Below are 16,709 nucleotides of genomic sequence, written 5' to 3'. Positions count from 1 at the left end.
CAGGCCAGCCAGGATTGCATAACAGATCTTGTCTCAATAAACAAGCAAACAAATATAGAGACAGGAAGATTGTAGAAATTCAGTGACACCTTGGTTTACATGATAAGTTTCAAACTATCCAAAATTACTTAATAAGTTATTTTAAAAAATAACAACAATGAAAAAATACAAACAAAAAGTTTCCAATCAATCAAACAAAGCCCAACGTAATCTATTGTGTGTTTTTTCTGATGTCAGCCTTATACTCACTCTCAACATTTAGAGGTACCAAGAAGAGTTCTGGTTTGTAGACTTGGCCTTAAGTTTACTCAGAAAGTGATTGGATACTTTCACAATGTTTATGGGACTAGTGTATCATTGGGCATATGTTTCCAGGTCAGTTGTTATTGTAGTTCTTGGGATCTACAGATAAGTAAGACAGCTGATCACTGTACTATTCTGGTTCCATGCCTAGAATCTTACATCACTATGGTGCTGGGCTGGTACTGATTAGCTTGGTTTTGTCCCCTTGTCCTATATTTCATGTATGTGGTTTCCTCAGCAATAGAGTCTTTCCATTAATTTATAGAGGATAAGGAAGAACAAGGAGAATAATAAGCAGTTTATAGGTTTGTTCTCCATTGTTCTATACTATGAAAAGAGATAACCTATACTCTCATTTTTTTTAATTAGATGATCTATGTTATCTCAGAAAGACATTGTTTCTCATTGTGGGATAACTTCATTCAAATCCATTTTCTTACATATATGTACATATTTCAGAAAGCTTCTATAGTAGTAGGTTTCTATATAGCATTTTCAAAGATTTTAGCGTTTGTTATTCTCCCTCACGGTCCCTCTTCTACTCTGTCCTCTTATCACCTGTCCAATGTAACTCTTCTTCATCCATTAATTCCTATTCTGATTTCTTAACAAGCTTAGTGTATCTCCCCTCTCTAGCAGTGAAATCCTAGCCCAGTACAAGTTTTCTGAAAACTGAGTACTCTAATTTAAACATACAAAAATATGGAACACTTTATGAATTGAAATTGCATGTCATCCTTGCCAAACTAATCTTTTCTGTATTGTTCCAATTTTAGTGTGTATGCTGCTGAATGGGGGGGGACACTTAAATAAAACTTTTAACATGCTTATTTTTATATTTCCATGGGAATTGTAATTCTACATAGTCTTGAAAATAGTCTCTTTTTAAGGGAAAATACTAGCAGTCATATGTTTTTTTTTGTTGTGTTAGTGTAACATTAAATTTGTACTATTTGTAACATTAAGTTTGTATTATTAAATTTACATTTGTAGATAAGGAAATGAATTATAAGGGATATGTTTAAATTATCATCATAATAGTGATGAATGTGTTTTCATGGATCTGACATTTTTGTGCATCAAAAAGTAAAAGAAGCAACAAAAACAGATGCATGGCAATGTTTACATTGACAAATGTCAGAGAAGAAAGTATGCCAGGAAGGGTATGGCATGTGAGCATGGGTAGGATGAGGGGTTTAATAGGAAGCCTGTGATGGAAAACTACAACTAACATCACACAATGTGTTCTTATTTCAGAAAACAAGGCCCTCGAAGTTACTAGAAGAAACAATGCACATTAATTCTGTGAGTATTCTTTTATACATCTAGTATCACTTGACTACTTTTATCAGTTGGAGGGGCAGGCTGGTTATTTTATCTCATCTTTTATATCCCTTGGGGGAAAATCTACTCCAACAATATTCCCTGACTTCTGGTCAGTATCTTATCTTCATCTAATGCAAACTGGTGGTTTGTTTTAAACCAGTCTTGTAGTGAAAAATAACCTTATAGTGTTTCTGATTTCAAAGGTAGTATTATAAACTTTTTGAAAGAATTAAAGGTTAGGAAAGTTTTACTTCATACCAGAAATTTCTCATGTATTGGGATTTCTAGAACAAATGAATAAATGGAAAAGTATGTGCTAAACTTTGCCTTCTAATGAAAGGCACGATATTCAGTGTCATCATAGAGAATATAAAAGAGGAAAGTAGTATGGAAATACCTTTAACTTAAACTGGATAGAAATTGAAGTTGTTTGAAAAAGAAAATTAGAATGATTTCAGTTCTGCCCTGTTTGTGAGGGATGCATACATCGTTTCCCTTTATGTCTCTTTAATTCAGAAGTATAAAGAAAATTTTAACAGATAATTGTGTGTATGTGTGGTGTGTGTGTATCTTTTATTCTTAACAGTATCCACCCTCTTTTGTCACTGATTGAGTGTCATTGCTCTCAGAAGTACTTACTGTAGAGCATCTTCTGAAAAATTTTATTCCTAAATCATAATTTCAAAGTTGCAATCTAAGGAAAGTGTTTTTATGCAGTTGTTGAACTTTATCATATAAATATTAGATGTAGAATTAATGAATACACCATCAATTTTTAACAATCTGTCCAATGGGTTTACAGAGAAACAAAGGAGGCCAGTTGTAAAGAAGTATTGGCAAAGCAGATCTTTATACAGGTAGTCTATCCAGATTGCATCCTCACCACCAGGACAATTTTCTATTCCTGAGATTTATGAATGTATGTACCATGGCTATGGATGTGTTGTGACAGCGTATCATTGAAACTGCCACTGAAACCAGTGTCATTGTCACATACATTGAAGATACTACTTTAATTCTTTTCCTGAGTTCAGCTGTCTCAGATAAACAGTGTCAGATCACCATGTAGAGTTCTGCATAATTAACCCAGCAAGGCAGTCCTATACTTTGGTTCTCTAGTTTGCATTTTCCTATATGTTAGTTTTGTCCTTTCAGATAAATAGTAAGACCTTTCTAAAAGTGGCTTTTCCACAAATAAGCTGGTCTTGTATACTTGTTGTATTGGTGATGTAAAAACTCCATCACTGAATTTATGGATTCACATGAGAAAAGGAATGAAACAATTTAGGAGAAAAAAATGTCTGAAGTTTCAGCAGTCCCTCAGAAATTTAATTGTGTAATCTGGTAGGACTAACAAATGAAATCACTACCAGTCATTGACATCGTTATTAGAGTAATTGAGCAAGAAAGTTTGATGAGAGTTTCTAGGTGAGAATAAATCACACTGAAGAGCAAATCTTGACCAGGTTCAGAAGGATTCTGGGAAACATGAATTATGTTAAGGACATGCCAGAGCGGGCTCTCCCATGAGGAGGGTTGAACTTGCATTTATTCAACAGCTATTTATTAGCTCTGGGATGTTAAGGTCCAAGAGTAGCATGAGAGGTAATTGTTGGATGGAAGGCAACAAAAATACAATGTAATATTTCTTCTTTGGATCCCCAAAGATTGTGTTTTCTCCAAACAGTTCATCTCTTCTTAGTTTGTTTTAGATTTCCTGGGAATTTTCCTCATCTTTGTGCTCCACGTCAATTCCTAGATCCTTTGCTTGTTCGTGGACAGTAGGACAGAGAGTATCCACAGGAATCTCTGGCTTCCCTGCCTTCTTTGTCACACCTTCAGAAGACATTTTACTTTATTCTCTACATTGCCCTGGCTGACCTCTGGAGATTTTCATAAGGAGATTTGGAACAGTCGTTTGTGATTAATAATAGGCATTTAATATAATGTTGAAAATATAAACTGCTTTGATAAAAAGGGGAATAACAATACATTTATTGAAGGGTTACAGTTGGCTTCACTTTGTAATTGAAGAATTAAATGACACTTTCTTCAATAAAATAGAATAAATGTCTCCCTGGGCAGTGCAGAGTTGGTTTTATGGACAGAGAAGAACCGAATAAAGAAGAATCAGAACAAAAATAGATGAAGTCATTGCAAAGTACTTTTCCTTGTAAAGTCAGGATAGTGAGTCAGACGACAGAAAAATAACTTATAGCTTAATATCAGATTCCTTCAGTTTAAAGCACAGGAAATGTCATTGTATGGAATGAAAACGGCCTGCTTAACTTGATGGCTATCATATTCCCGATTTCACAAAGGGTCAGACTAATAGAATAGTTTTAGTTTGGTGACAGCTCATTACAGCATGAATAACTCCATTTTGAATTTTAGTCTGGTTTGTTAGGGTCTAGTACAAGATGCCAGCCCCAAATAATGGTCTCTTATGATTTTTTAAAATCATAGCTAATTATTTTAAATTAATCTGTTCTAGTCTAGGGATGGAACTTGGTTGGTACAGCGCCTAAGTTACATGCATGAAGCTCTGTGTTTGATTTCCAGGTAGAGAATGAAACTTCAACAATACGATTGATTATTGCACATTCTGAATTAAATGGTTATAATACTCTCAGGTGACACTGTGTTTTTCCCTCCTCATTAGTTATGCCAAGTCTTTCCAACGACAAACTGCCTTTTGTACTTTTAAATTGAGGTAGTTTCTGTTTAAGCATTCCATGTCAGAAAATAGCTTTGAGTACTACTTTTTGATTTTTTTTTATTGTAAATGCAGGTTCGATATGAAAACATTTAACAATTCTATTGGCATTTAACATTAGCTGCTAGTATGGATGGATTCAAATAAAAATCTAAAAGAAAAATCTAAGCAACTCATTTTATGTAATTAATTTTTGGAAACAGTCTCACTAAGTAGACCTGGCTGGCCTGCAACTTGCTTATGTAGATAGACCAGGCTAACCTGCAACTCAATTACATAGACCAGGCTGGCCTAAACTCAGAAGGATTATTCTGCTACCCTCTGCTTCCTGAATGTTGGGATTAAAGGTATAACTTCACACCAATCTAATTCATTTCATTTGCTTTTAAGAATAAACCTCAAGTCACACAACAATTTGAAAACTCAGATCTGGTAACCATGGTTTTGCAGCCTTTCTGTCAATTTTACTACTCTGAATAGTTTAGTGGAATAGGTGGAATCAGACCCCATGTGTCCATTTGTGTGCCATGGTTACATTATTCAGTAGAGTGTCTTCATGACTCATGAGTGATACTACGTGTGTTGGGCTTACATTCCTTTTGACAGTTCAAAAGCATTGCATTCTGTGTATACAGAACATTTTGTTTATTCATACATACTTTTGCTTCTGCTATCTCTAGGTTATTTAGAATTATGCTGCTATAAATGTGTATGTATAATTATCTGAGTGAGTCCCTAATTCCAATATTTTATATAAATCTAGAAGTGGAAGATTCATATGCTAATTCTATATTTTTTTGAGGAATCAGGAGTCGCAATATTTTAAAAGGTTGCCATGAACATGCAAAAATTCCAGTTATTCTTATCTTTGACAACACATATTTTACAGTTTAAAGATTTTATCAGCCCAATGGATTTGAAGTACTTATGGTTTCCATTTGCATTTCCCCATGGCTAATGATTGTGAGCATTTTTTCTGTGTGCTTATCAGCTGCTTGTGTATATGCTTTGGAAAAGCCAAGTATTTTGCTTGTTAAAACTTTTTTTTGAGATAAGACTGCTTTAGATTTATGATATAGACCAAACTGGGCTAAACCAAAGGCAATTCCCCAGCTTCTGCCACTCCAGTGCTAGGATTAGTTGTGAGCCACCATTTATTCCTTCTCTTTTAAAAGGGCTTATTTTTATTATGTCTAATTATGTACATTTCTGTATCAGATGCCTGCAGAGTCCCCTGGAGCTGGATTTACAGGTGATTACAAACCACCCCACATTGATGCTGTGAACTAAACTCGAGTCCTTTGCAATAACAGTACATGCTCTGAAATACGGGGCTATTTTTGCCAGCCCCTTTTCTTTTCTTTTCTTTTTTCTTTTCTTCTCTTTTCCTTTCTTCTTGACTTGTCTTCTTTTGAGATAGGGTCTTTCTATGTAATTTTGGCTGTCCTGAAGCTTGCTATGTAGGCTGGTCTGGAAGTCACAGAAATTTCCTGCTTCTGTCCACATTTAGCCACTTTGCTCATTTTAAAATTCAATTTGAGTAAATATAAAACTAGTTTAAGAGTATACTAGATAAAGTGGAATAAAACTTTCAGGAATTGAGGCCAATCAATTATGTTTTCTACATGAAAGGGAAAAAAGGGAAGGTGTTCAAGAAGCAGAACATAGCAAGGAGATGAAGCCTTAAGAAATTCCTTCAGTTTAGTAAGTTAGGCAGGGAGGCTAGTTCTTTCTTAACTAAGTCAAATGTATGCAGAATAATATTATCCACTAAAGGTAAGAAAGTCGGGGACAGTTAATTCCATACAATTGTAGATATGAAGATTTCCATTCTGTTAAAACACTGGTACATTGTTGGAGAAAGGTAGTTTCTATTATAACTTTAGAAAAATGATTAGAAAACCCTGGGATTCATTTATCTGACATTTGTTATGAAGTGTTCTCCTGGTGAGTTATTATTTAAGTTTATAATGAGTGTTTGATAAGAGCAAGGTGAAAAAGAATTTCTCATGTCAATCAAACATGTCTAGATTATGCTTCTTTGCATACACTCTGGGGCTCATGGCTTGCAACTGCCATCTGGTGGTGGTATGCTGGCATATCAGTTAGGTATTTTCAAATAAACAAATGAAAGGCAGAAAGACAGATTGAAATGCCCAAGATGCCACTCACAGGCCACATGAAGTCCATAAAGAAGGAAGACCAAGTGGGGGTGATTCGGTCCTTTTTAGAAGGAGCAACAAAATACTCAAGGGAGCAAATATGGAGACAAAGCAAGGGACAAAAACTGAAGGAGGGGCCGTCTGAAGACCTTTCCACCTGAGTATCCATCCCATGTTCAGTCACCAAAGGTAGATGCTGATGTGGAAGTCAGGAAGTGCATGCTGATAAGAGCCTGATATGGATGTCTCCTCAGAGGTCTTCAAGAGTCTGACATATTCAGAGGCAGATGCTCACAACTAGCCATTGAACTGATCATGGGTTTCTCAATAGAGGAGTTAGAGTGAAGACTGAAGGAGCTGAAAGGATTTGTGGCACCATGAGGAGAACAATAATACCAACCAACCACAGCTCCCAGGGTCTAAACCACTAGCCTGGGAGCACTTGGGGGGGGGATCCAGGGCTTCAACTGAATATGTAAGAGTGGAGGGCCCTGCTGGGCATAGGTGGAAGAAGAGAACCTTGACCTCATGAAGGCTGGATGCCCCAGGGGGTGGGAATTTTGAGGGTGGGGAGGTGGGAGTGGGGGGGAATAGATAGAGGTTACATCCACAGAGAAGAAGGAGGAGGGGTGAGGGGATTGGGGGTTCTGGGGTGGGTGGGGGATGGGGTAAGGGGACAACATAGGAAATGTAAATAAAACATCCAATAAAAAAAAAAAGAAAGACAGACACTACTTGGAAGCAGAATTTGCAAACCCAGAAAGACAGTTATTTCACGTGCCTGTAGGACCTAGATTATTAAGGTCTTTATTCAAGCCAACCAAGGCTGCATAGTGAGACTATGGTCAAAAAATAAAAAGCATGCATTTCTCATTTATTATTGGCAACATAAAAACTAGTGGGCTCAGATAGTCTGAAGCTGTGAATAGTTTTATTGTCTTCATGATATGCTTTTACACTTTAAGGTGCTGTAAATATACATACCTGAGGAAATTATTAAATTAGAAAACACGTGCATGTGAAAGGCAATGTGTTGAAAGCTCAATGTCATATATTTTTATTTTAAATTTATTTGTAATATTCTTTAGAGACACAGTCTCGTCATGTAACTAAGGCTATTCTCCCTGAGTCCCCTGAGTGCTGGGCAGCTATGTGCCACCAAAATTAGAAAAATCATTTATCTTAAAGTTTATCAATGCTTTATTTAAAATGAAGGTTACATACTGTGTACTTCAGCTTTTTTTGTGTTATATATGAAAGCTTGGAGGACATAGCTTTGCAATAGATTGCCTGCTTGGCATGTACAAGGTCTGGGTTTTATTCCCAGTGCCACCATGAACAATAAAGGTGTATTACTATATGCTGGAATAATAAACTGGAAAAAAAATAAATTGGTAATTTAAACCCCATGAAGATTTTAGAGTTAAAGTCTGTCCTTTTGAATTTTTAAAGATTTATTTGATGTTTCTGAATATTTTACCTGCCTGTACATGTGTACGTATGCTTTTCATGACATCTAGTGCTCACTGATGTCCGAAGAGAGTATCAAATTCCCAGTGCCTGTGGTTACAGAGGGTTGTGAACCACTATATGCAGATGGTTCCTGCTGGGAACAAAACCTGAGTCTACTATAAGAGCAACAAGTATTCTTAACCACTGATTCTTCTCTCTAGCCCTAACACCTTCTTTTGAAAATAGGCATAGTGGTTGAGGCATAACTTCTTGGTAGTGTTCTTGCTTGTTATGACCAAGATTGGTCAGCACCATACACACTCATTACACACACACACACACACACACACACACACACACACAGAAACACACACACACACACACACACACACAGACACACAGTGTAAGTGATAAAAGTAACGCTGACAAAGATGAATGATCCAATCTTTAGTTGTCTTCTCTTGGGAGTCCAGATGACTGACGATAGATTGCCTTTCTTTAGTGTCTTCTTAATTAGCTACTTAGGGCTGGCAATGATGAAGTGTTCTGAGGGGAAACCCATGGGCTGCTCCAGTGACTGTTATAAGATTGGCAAGGCAGGCTTTCTGTACTAAGAAAGCCTAAGGTATCACTTAGCTTTAAGGTGAAAAACATGGAGCTGGTTAGCAAGTAAGAAAGACCTTAATAGATTTATTATTGCTGAAGTTTGGAAAGATTTTCATAAGGAATTCTAATTATATAAAAAATATTACTTCCCTGAGGAAAACAGTCACGTGTGCTTCAACTTATAATATAGTTATTTCCCAATGAATCTATTGTAATGACAACAATTTGGAGGTGGTGATAGGAGGAATACAAATGTGAGGCTAGTTTGGCCTGAGAACTCTAGGCCAGTCTGGCCTACACAGCTAGACCCTGTTTCAAAACCTAAATGCAGGGTATCACTTCTTTTCCACTAGGGACTGGGACCTGGGGCCAACTGACACTATCCAGCATCACAAGACTCGAAATACAATTTGTCCTGAATGCATACCTTTTGTACCAGTATACAGTTAAAGAATCCTAAATCATGTTGTTATATTAAGTCAGATTGCATTCTGTTGAATAACATTGGTTGAAGTTGCAACTACAATTTCTTGGCAGGTCCCGCTGTGAGCAATTAGTTTCCTACATCTTTGCTTCATAGTCAGGAGTTCCAGACAAACAAGAAGCTGAGAGTGACAGGAAGAAATTTTGTTCGGTCATCAAAAGGAAATTGCATTGACCACGTTCTTGACCCTTGCTATTTTAAGGAATCACATCTTATTAGGAATCTCAATTGGTACTTTACACATTCATCCAGTAGTACAATAAGCCTCTGCTATCTTTAGTGTTAACCCATAATAGGGCGTAAATAGATAGGCATCTTTGAAAATAGACATAAGCCTATATTTTTCACTCATTTTTGTTTCCATCTCCCTCCTTTTAGAGGTGCTTGGAAATTAAGTACTCCACTATTTGAGGTGTTATTTGAACAGTGCTCCCTGATAATCAGTCGTTAGAGTCAAATAGACAACTTGCTACCTACAACTTTAGTACTCGAAATATTTTAAAGTTAAGATTTATTTATTTTATTTGTATGAGTGTTTGCCTTCACGCAAGCATGTGCAGCAAGTGTATGTCTAGTGCCTGCAGAGGCCAATAGAAGGGGCTAGATTCCCTGGAACTGGAGTGATGGATGCTTGGGAATGTCCATGTGAGTGGAGGGAACTGAAGCTGGATCCTCCACAAGGGCAATTAGTGCTCTTAACCACCAAGCCTTCCCTCCAACCCTGGAGATAGCTGGTCTTGAACTCTCTATGTAGATGAGGATAAATAGAAATGCTTCATCCTCCTGCATCTGGCTTTTAGATGCTGGGGTTACAGACATGGCCTCACATAGTAATAAGTGTCTATTCTTTATGTATCTTCTTAGTGGACACTGCTCAGCAGTGGACATTAGTATAAAAACTGCAATAATTAAGTGGTATCTCTGCTTCTCATTTTGGTCCCATTCGGCCCATATTGTGTGGAGAAAAGAAATTTTATTGAGCATCATATTCTTGTTTTTAAGTTCTTAAAATTTTACAACTTATGGAATACAGCCAGGTTATATTCAATGACTTGATCTTCAAAATTCTCCCTATGGCTCCCATTTATTTCCACAGTATACACCTGTTCTAATTATCAATTATACATACATACATACATACATACATACATACATTATATATATACACACACATACACACATATATATGTGTATAGATGTGTGTATGTGTATGTATGTGTGTGTGTGCATGTGTGTGTGTTTGTAGGTTTGTGTATGTGTGTGCAATGCCTTCAGAGGCCAGAAGCAGGTTTTGGATCACCTGAAGCTATATGTAGTTACAGGTAGTTTTGAACCATCTAATATTTGATGGGAATTGAACTCAGGTCTTCTGGAAAACCAACATGTTCTCTTAGCTGCTGAGCTATCTCTTCAACCCAAGTATATTCCATTTTGAGTTCTCAGTGTTCTTTTCTCTATAAGTTCAAAGCACCATAGATAGTGGATTATCATATTCCATCTGTGCAACGACATTATGATGTAAGTAGTTTTCAAATTTTTGGTTGTTTTCATTCTTGTTTATGATAAGGCTTCCCTGTGTCATGTGGGCTGGCCTCAAGACAGCAAATCTTTCTCTATCAGCCTTCTTATTACAAGCCTAAACTATCATGTCAGGCTATGATTTGAGTACAGATTCTTTTTCTCTGATTCTCTCAGTTCCTCTCTGTTTCCCTCTGTCTCTCTCATCCTCCAATCTTCCTCTCTCTGTGTCTTTCTGTCTCTCTGTCTCTCCATCTCTCTCAGTCTCTCTCTGTCACTGTCTCTGTGTCTATGCCTGTCTGTCTGTCCGTCCCCCCCTCTCTGTGTGAGTGTGTGTGTGTGTGTGTGTGTATGTGTGTGTGTAAGATAGATATGTGTAGAGGCCAAAGGACCACCTTGGGTGTTGTTCCTCAGGTGCCATCCACCTTGATTTTGCAACAGGGTCTCTCAGTGATCTGGAGCTCACCAAGTAGGCTAGGCTGTCCACCATGATCCAGAGTTGTCTTTTTTATTTCCTTAGCCCTAGGACTAAGAACATGTGTTACCATGCTCATTTTTGTTTAACTGTGGGTTTTGAGGACTAAACTCAAGTCTTTGTGCTTGCACAGAAAGGAATGCCCCACCTACCAGCCCCACTGTTTTTTATTCTTTTCTTTCTTTTTTTTCTTTTTCTTTTTTTCTTTTTTTGAGAGTAATGGAGATTCAACCCAGGCTCATTCAGGTGCTCTTCCAGTGAGTTGGAACCCCAGTCATCATTCACTGTTATCCAGTCTTACTCTCATATTGTAAGAATGAATTAAAGAATTCTTAAAATTAAAGAATTTTTCCAAAGGCAATGAAATTCGTTAGTAGTACACCTAGGAACTGGAATGATTGTTGGAATACCCAGTAGCTGACTGTCAATGTTTTCTGTTTCAGAAAAAAAAGAATGAATGTGTTTCAAAAGTCAGTATTTGGATTCATGGGAAAGGAAACTATAGGGGAAAATCAGAGCTCTCTTAATCTTTATTACATTGTTTTTATTGTCCCTGGTTGATGCTATTGGGCTGTGTTACTAAGAAAAGTGATAGATGGATTAAAATTATTTATTTTATAAATTTGTGTTATCAAGAAATTAGAATGTAAAACAACTGTTGAGATTTCATCACACTCCATTCAGAACAACTAAAATCTACAAAATAAATAAAGACAACAAATGCTGGTGAGGTTGTAGAGAAAGGCAAACCTTCATTTACTGTTGGTTGTGATGTAAACTAGTATAGCCACTCTGGAGATCAGTATGGACAAACTTCCACAAACAAAACGCAAATCTACTGTACGATGCAGCTCTTTGACATGTGCCTAAAGAACTCAGCATCATACTCCACAGATGAAGTACATTACCACCCTACTAACAACAGCTATGAAATGGAAGTGACCTAAGTGTCCTTCAGCTATAAATGATAAAAGTGTTCCACCATCCAGAGGATCAGAAAATATTCTCTATGTTCTGAAATTTTGGAACACAAAAGATATCACCCTCTTGAGGTAATCTGAATGGAGCAAGTAAGAGACTATCACAATTTACAAAGGTGTGAAGTTTATTATTATTATTAGAAGTGTAATTACCGGTGAACTGCAACATTTATAAAGATAGCAACAGATGTGCGACAGCTGGATACATGGAGTGTCTGGTGAGTCCTTTTCTATATAACAGAATTCCTTGTGAATACTTGAGGAAGAAAGTGAATGTGACCAGTCAATTGTCAAATGAAGTGAATACAGATCACTCTGGGGATGTTCTGATCTACTAAGCTTAATGCTTTGTTTTCCTTAGCTTGCATGATAATTTAGCAATTAAGTTCTGACGGTGAAACATTTTTACACCTTGAAAGCACATACTAATATAAAATTATATGGCCGAGAGTTTGCTGTAGCATGTCCAAACGTTAGCTTTCATATAAAAGTTTTGTAAATGCAAAGTTCTGCAGACACACCCCCTTCCTAACACCACAATGCGAATAAATGCCACAGATGTCATTCACTTTGATAGACTCACTGACTTAGGATGCTTAGAGTATTATCTGAGTCTTGATTCACATAAGAAAGAACACTTGATTGTCAGTAAGAAAACCAAAAGTCTAGTCACATATGTACCTGTCACTCAGTAGTTTTCAAATTTTAGTGCTCATCAGTATCATCTGCAGGGCCAGGCATGGAGGTGCATACCCATAATCCTAGCTTAGCACTCAGGAAGCCTAAGCAAGATCATTACTTTAATACCAGTGTGAACTATATAAGGAGTTTAAGGCCGTTTATGTGGGTAAAGAGGTGCCCTTTATTGAGTTACTGTCCTAACTTTACTGCAGTTGCTATGTAGCAATTCTGTCTCCTCTCCTCCATCTCCCCTCTCTAGCCCTTACATGGCTATCCAAGCATAGCTGTTCTTGAGGTAGATGGGGGTTGTTTTTGCAGTTTTGAGATGGGGTCTTACTCTACAGTTCAGGTGAACTCCTCATGGCAGTCCTTCTGCCTAACATAGTGTTGGGATTGCAAACATAAGCCAGTATACCTGGTCGATTATGATTATTTATTTTGATGTCTATTTCCCTTTATTGAAGGCAGTGGGTCTCAAGAATAGGTCCAAGACCTTCACTGCACAGCTTGAGTCATTGAGCTTGAGTAGACTTGGAATCTCCAGCAGAATGGAGAAGGACTTGATGTGCAGAGCCTTAAAGGCATCACTATCGTCATGGAAAGCCAGGCTCACTGTGGCTGCAGCCTGTCTATGTGCTGTCCGGTAAGTGAAATCCCACACTCTAAACATTTTCAATCATGATGGGCTGGTTGTCTTTGTGCAGCTCCTACTCCTCAGGCAGCCTCTGCTTGAGGATGACTTGATGACGTCAATATGAATCTGATGCTTGGTAGTTTGGTGTTGATTAGGATGATAGATGTGTGGCATGAAATGATGAGAAACATGTCATCAGAGCAATTGACTGTGACTGCTCATACCATTAATAGCCTCTCTCCCTTCATCCCTCTTCTGCTTGTGTCTGTGTGAGTGAGCTTAGAGTTAACTACCTTAACCAGAAGACTTAATTTTAATTCTTTCTTGATTATGTTTCCTTATTTGCTTCTAAATTGTTTAGTTTTCTCATTTATGTACACTAATCCTGGTATATGGTCTAATATACACAGTTCAGGCTATCCTATAGCTCCATTCCAGTAGTCTCAATTTTCTCTTTCATGAGCATTCTGTATTTGCTTGTGTCTCCTTTGCTATATGTTTGAGTCATAAAATCAAATGAGCTTGACCAGTCTAAGCTATACTTGGGATAGACATTGAAGACTAGGATAAAGCTGATGAAAATTTGTTAACTATAAGAAACCTCAATGATAGACTCAGATGAAAAGTAAGGAAATGGAGAAAAATAAATCAAACTTATAATAAAAGGAATGCTAGAGGAGTCATTTCATAACTACATATTAATTATATCCATACTTAAAAACCAAGGAAAAAATATGTATAAGAAAAAGAATAATAGCTGGGCAGTGGTGGAGCATGCCTTTAATCCCAGCACTTGGGAGGTAGAGGCAGGTGGATTTCTGAGTTTGAGAGTTCGAGGCTAGCCTGGTCTACAGAGTGAGCTCCAGAACAGCCAGGGGTACACAGAGAAATCCTGTCTCGAAAAAAAAAGAAAGAAAGAAAAAGAATAATAAAAATAGAAATTAACTCTCCAAGAAAACGTAAGTGTCTTGAATGTGTATATGCCTAACAATGGTTCATTAACATGGCAGGACAGAGCATAATACAGCAAAAATAGAGAGAAATATTCCATTATATCTCCAAAACATTACCACCACTCTACAAGCAAATGATAAATGATAAATCTAGCTACTAGAAAATCAGTGAAAGATGTAGGTAAACTGACCAGTACCACCTACTGGCGCTAAGTGACATTTACAGGATAGTTTATCTAACAGGAGCAGATAGCATATTTTTCTCAATTTCGTAATTAGTATCCACCAGAGCAAAAAAATTCAAAATCTCTTCAAATGAAAAATTTAAAAGAGTAGCAATCACATAAATTTGTTTTAAGATGATGTATTAGGTTTCTCCAGACTCATGGAATTTATGGAATGAACGACTCTATCTGTCTGTCTATCTATCTATCTATCTATCTATCTATCTATCTATCTATCTATCTACACACACACACACAAACATGTGACACACACACACACACACACACAGGAGATTTATTGGAATGACATAAAGTCTGCTGTCTAGCTACGTACTAGTAGTTGCTCAGTTTCTCAAGGCTGGGTGTTTCAACTGGTCTTCTGTATATGCTGGAATCTCAAAGAAGTAGACTCCAATGACAGTGAAGGATTGGATGTACTACTACCAAGGTGAGGTCAAGTAAGGAAAGAGTAAAAGTTTTCTTTTTCCATGTATTTATATATAGACTTCCAGCAAAAGGTATGGCCATATTGAACTTATGTCTTTCTCCCTCAATATTTGGACATCACGTATCTTCCCACATCAATATCCTAATTAAAGGCCTGTCTTCTCACCTCAAGATCCAGATCAAAAGTGTGTGTTTTCCTACCTCAAAGTTGAAGACTACAAGTGGATTCACCCACTTCAAACCAAGCAGAAAATCCTTCACAGATGTACCCTTCATTTCTTTATTGCCGTTTATTCAAGGTGTAGTCCAGTTGACAACCAAAAATAGCCACTACAGATGACAATGGATTAAACACAAAATTAGTAATAGAGTAGCAATGTATGGAATATTAAACATGGATATTAACAACATAATTCCATAAAGAACATGGATCAAATGAGAAGTCTCCAGGGGAACATAAAAAAACTTGGAGCATAGAGCTAAGAGTGTATGCTCAGGGGTGGATAAGAAGCTAGCTTTATTCGAGGCTTTGTATTGATACTCAGCACTAAAACAAGTCAATAAACCTTGGTATTTTAAGGAAAAGTGAAAACACAATTTATCAAATTTCCAAAATGTAATAAAGTCAATGCCTAGGGGAATTTTTCTGGCATCGAATTTATGTGTGTAAAAAAACCCCACAAGATTTAAAATCAATAACACAAACTTCCACTTTAGAATGTAGAAGAAGTTTCCTAAATAAAAATAAGAAAAGCAATACTAAAAATCATAGCAGAATTTTTCTTCAGAAGATAAAAATCAGAAGAAAGACTCCATAACTCATTTTATGAAGCTAGAATTATGAGAATACCAAACTAAAGATAAAATGAGAAGAAACTTCTACACCAGTATCTTTCATAAAGATAGATGCAACATTTCTCAGTAAAATATGTGTGTATCAGACCCAATGACATATATAAATAATTATACACCACAAGCACATAAGATTTATTAAGAATATGTAAGGGCAGTTCAACATTTGAAACTTAATTAATGCAATCCATCATATTGACAGGCTCAAGAAGAAAGGTCATGTGATTATATTAATAGATGTTAAAGTATATTTGATAAAATATAAACATGAGATTAATAGATTATACTTAACTTTTTCGCTATATAGCAACAAGGAATGGAAATTTTAAATGAAAACCATAGGGAAGGGAGATAGCTCAATAGTGAGAGCTCTCTTGCCATCAAGCTTGAATGTCTGAGTTTGATCTCGGGATCCTGCAGAGTAGAAGGAGAGAACCAACTCCCACAGGTAGTACTCTGACATCGATATATACAGTACATACACCTTGTCAACTCAGTCTCTCTCTGCCATTCTTCATCTCTCTCTCTGTCTCTCTGTCTCTCTGTCTCTCTGTCTCTCTGTCTCTCTTCTCTCTCTCTCTCTCTCTCTCTCTCTCTCACACACACACACACACACACACACACACACACACACACTTGTACTTTAAACATTGACCTGTTTTATTGTAATTTTGTTGAGGCTTCTCATGACAAAAACAGCAAGCAACAGAAGGGGAATAACTCTTTCATACTGATAACAGGTGACTACAGAAAACCTACATTAAATTTTGGTATGTGAAATCAAACTTGTGACCTGCTGCATGTTACAGGAACAATGTCCTACTACAACTTCAACCCCACGTACAATTCATATATATATATATATATATATATATATATATATATATATATATATA

The 16,709-nt window shown here is 36.8% G+C and overlaps 1 non-coding gene across 1 annotated transcript; it reads right to left on the bottom strand.

The window, feature by feature from the left end:
- Positions 1 to 999: 999 nt before the first annotated feature.
- LOC114626493 lies at positions 1,000 to 1,108 on the bottom strand. Its single transcript, XR_003712245.1, has one exon. It is a non-coding gene; the product is annotated as a U6 spliceosomal RNA (small nuclear RNA).
- Positions 1,109 to 16,709: the final 15,601 nt, after the last annotated feature.

Source organism: Grammomys surdaster, unplaced genomic scaffold, assembly GCF_004785775.1.
Source record: "Grammomys surdaster isolate TR1022 unplaced genomic scaffold, NIH_TR_1.0 236, whole genome shotgun sequence".
NCBI lineage: Eukaryota > Metazoa > Chordata > Mammalia > Rodentia > Muridae > Grammomys > Grammomys surdaster.
Note: the sequence above shows the minus strand (reverse complement) of the source record. Positions and strands in the feature narration are given on the sequence as shown.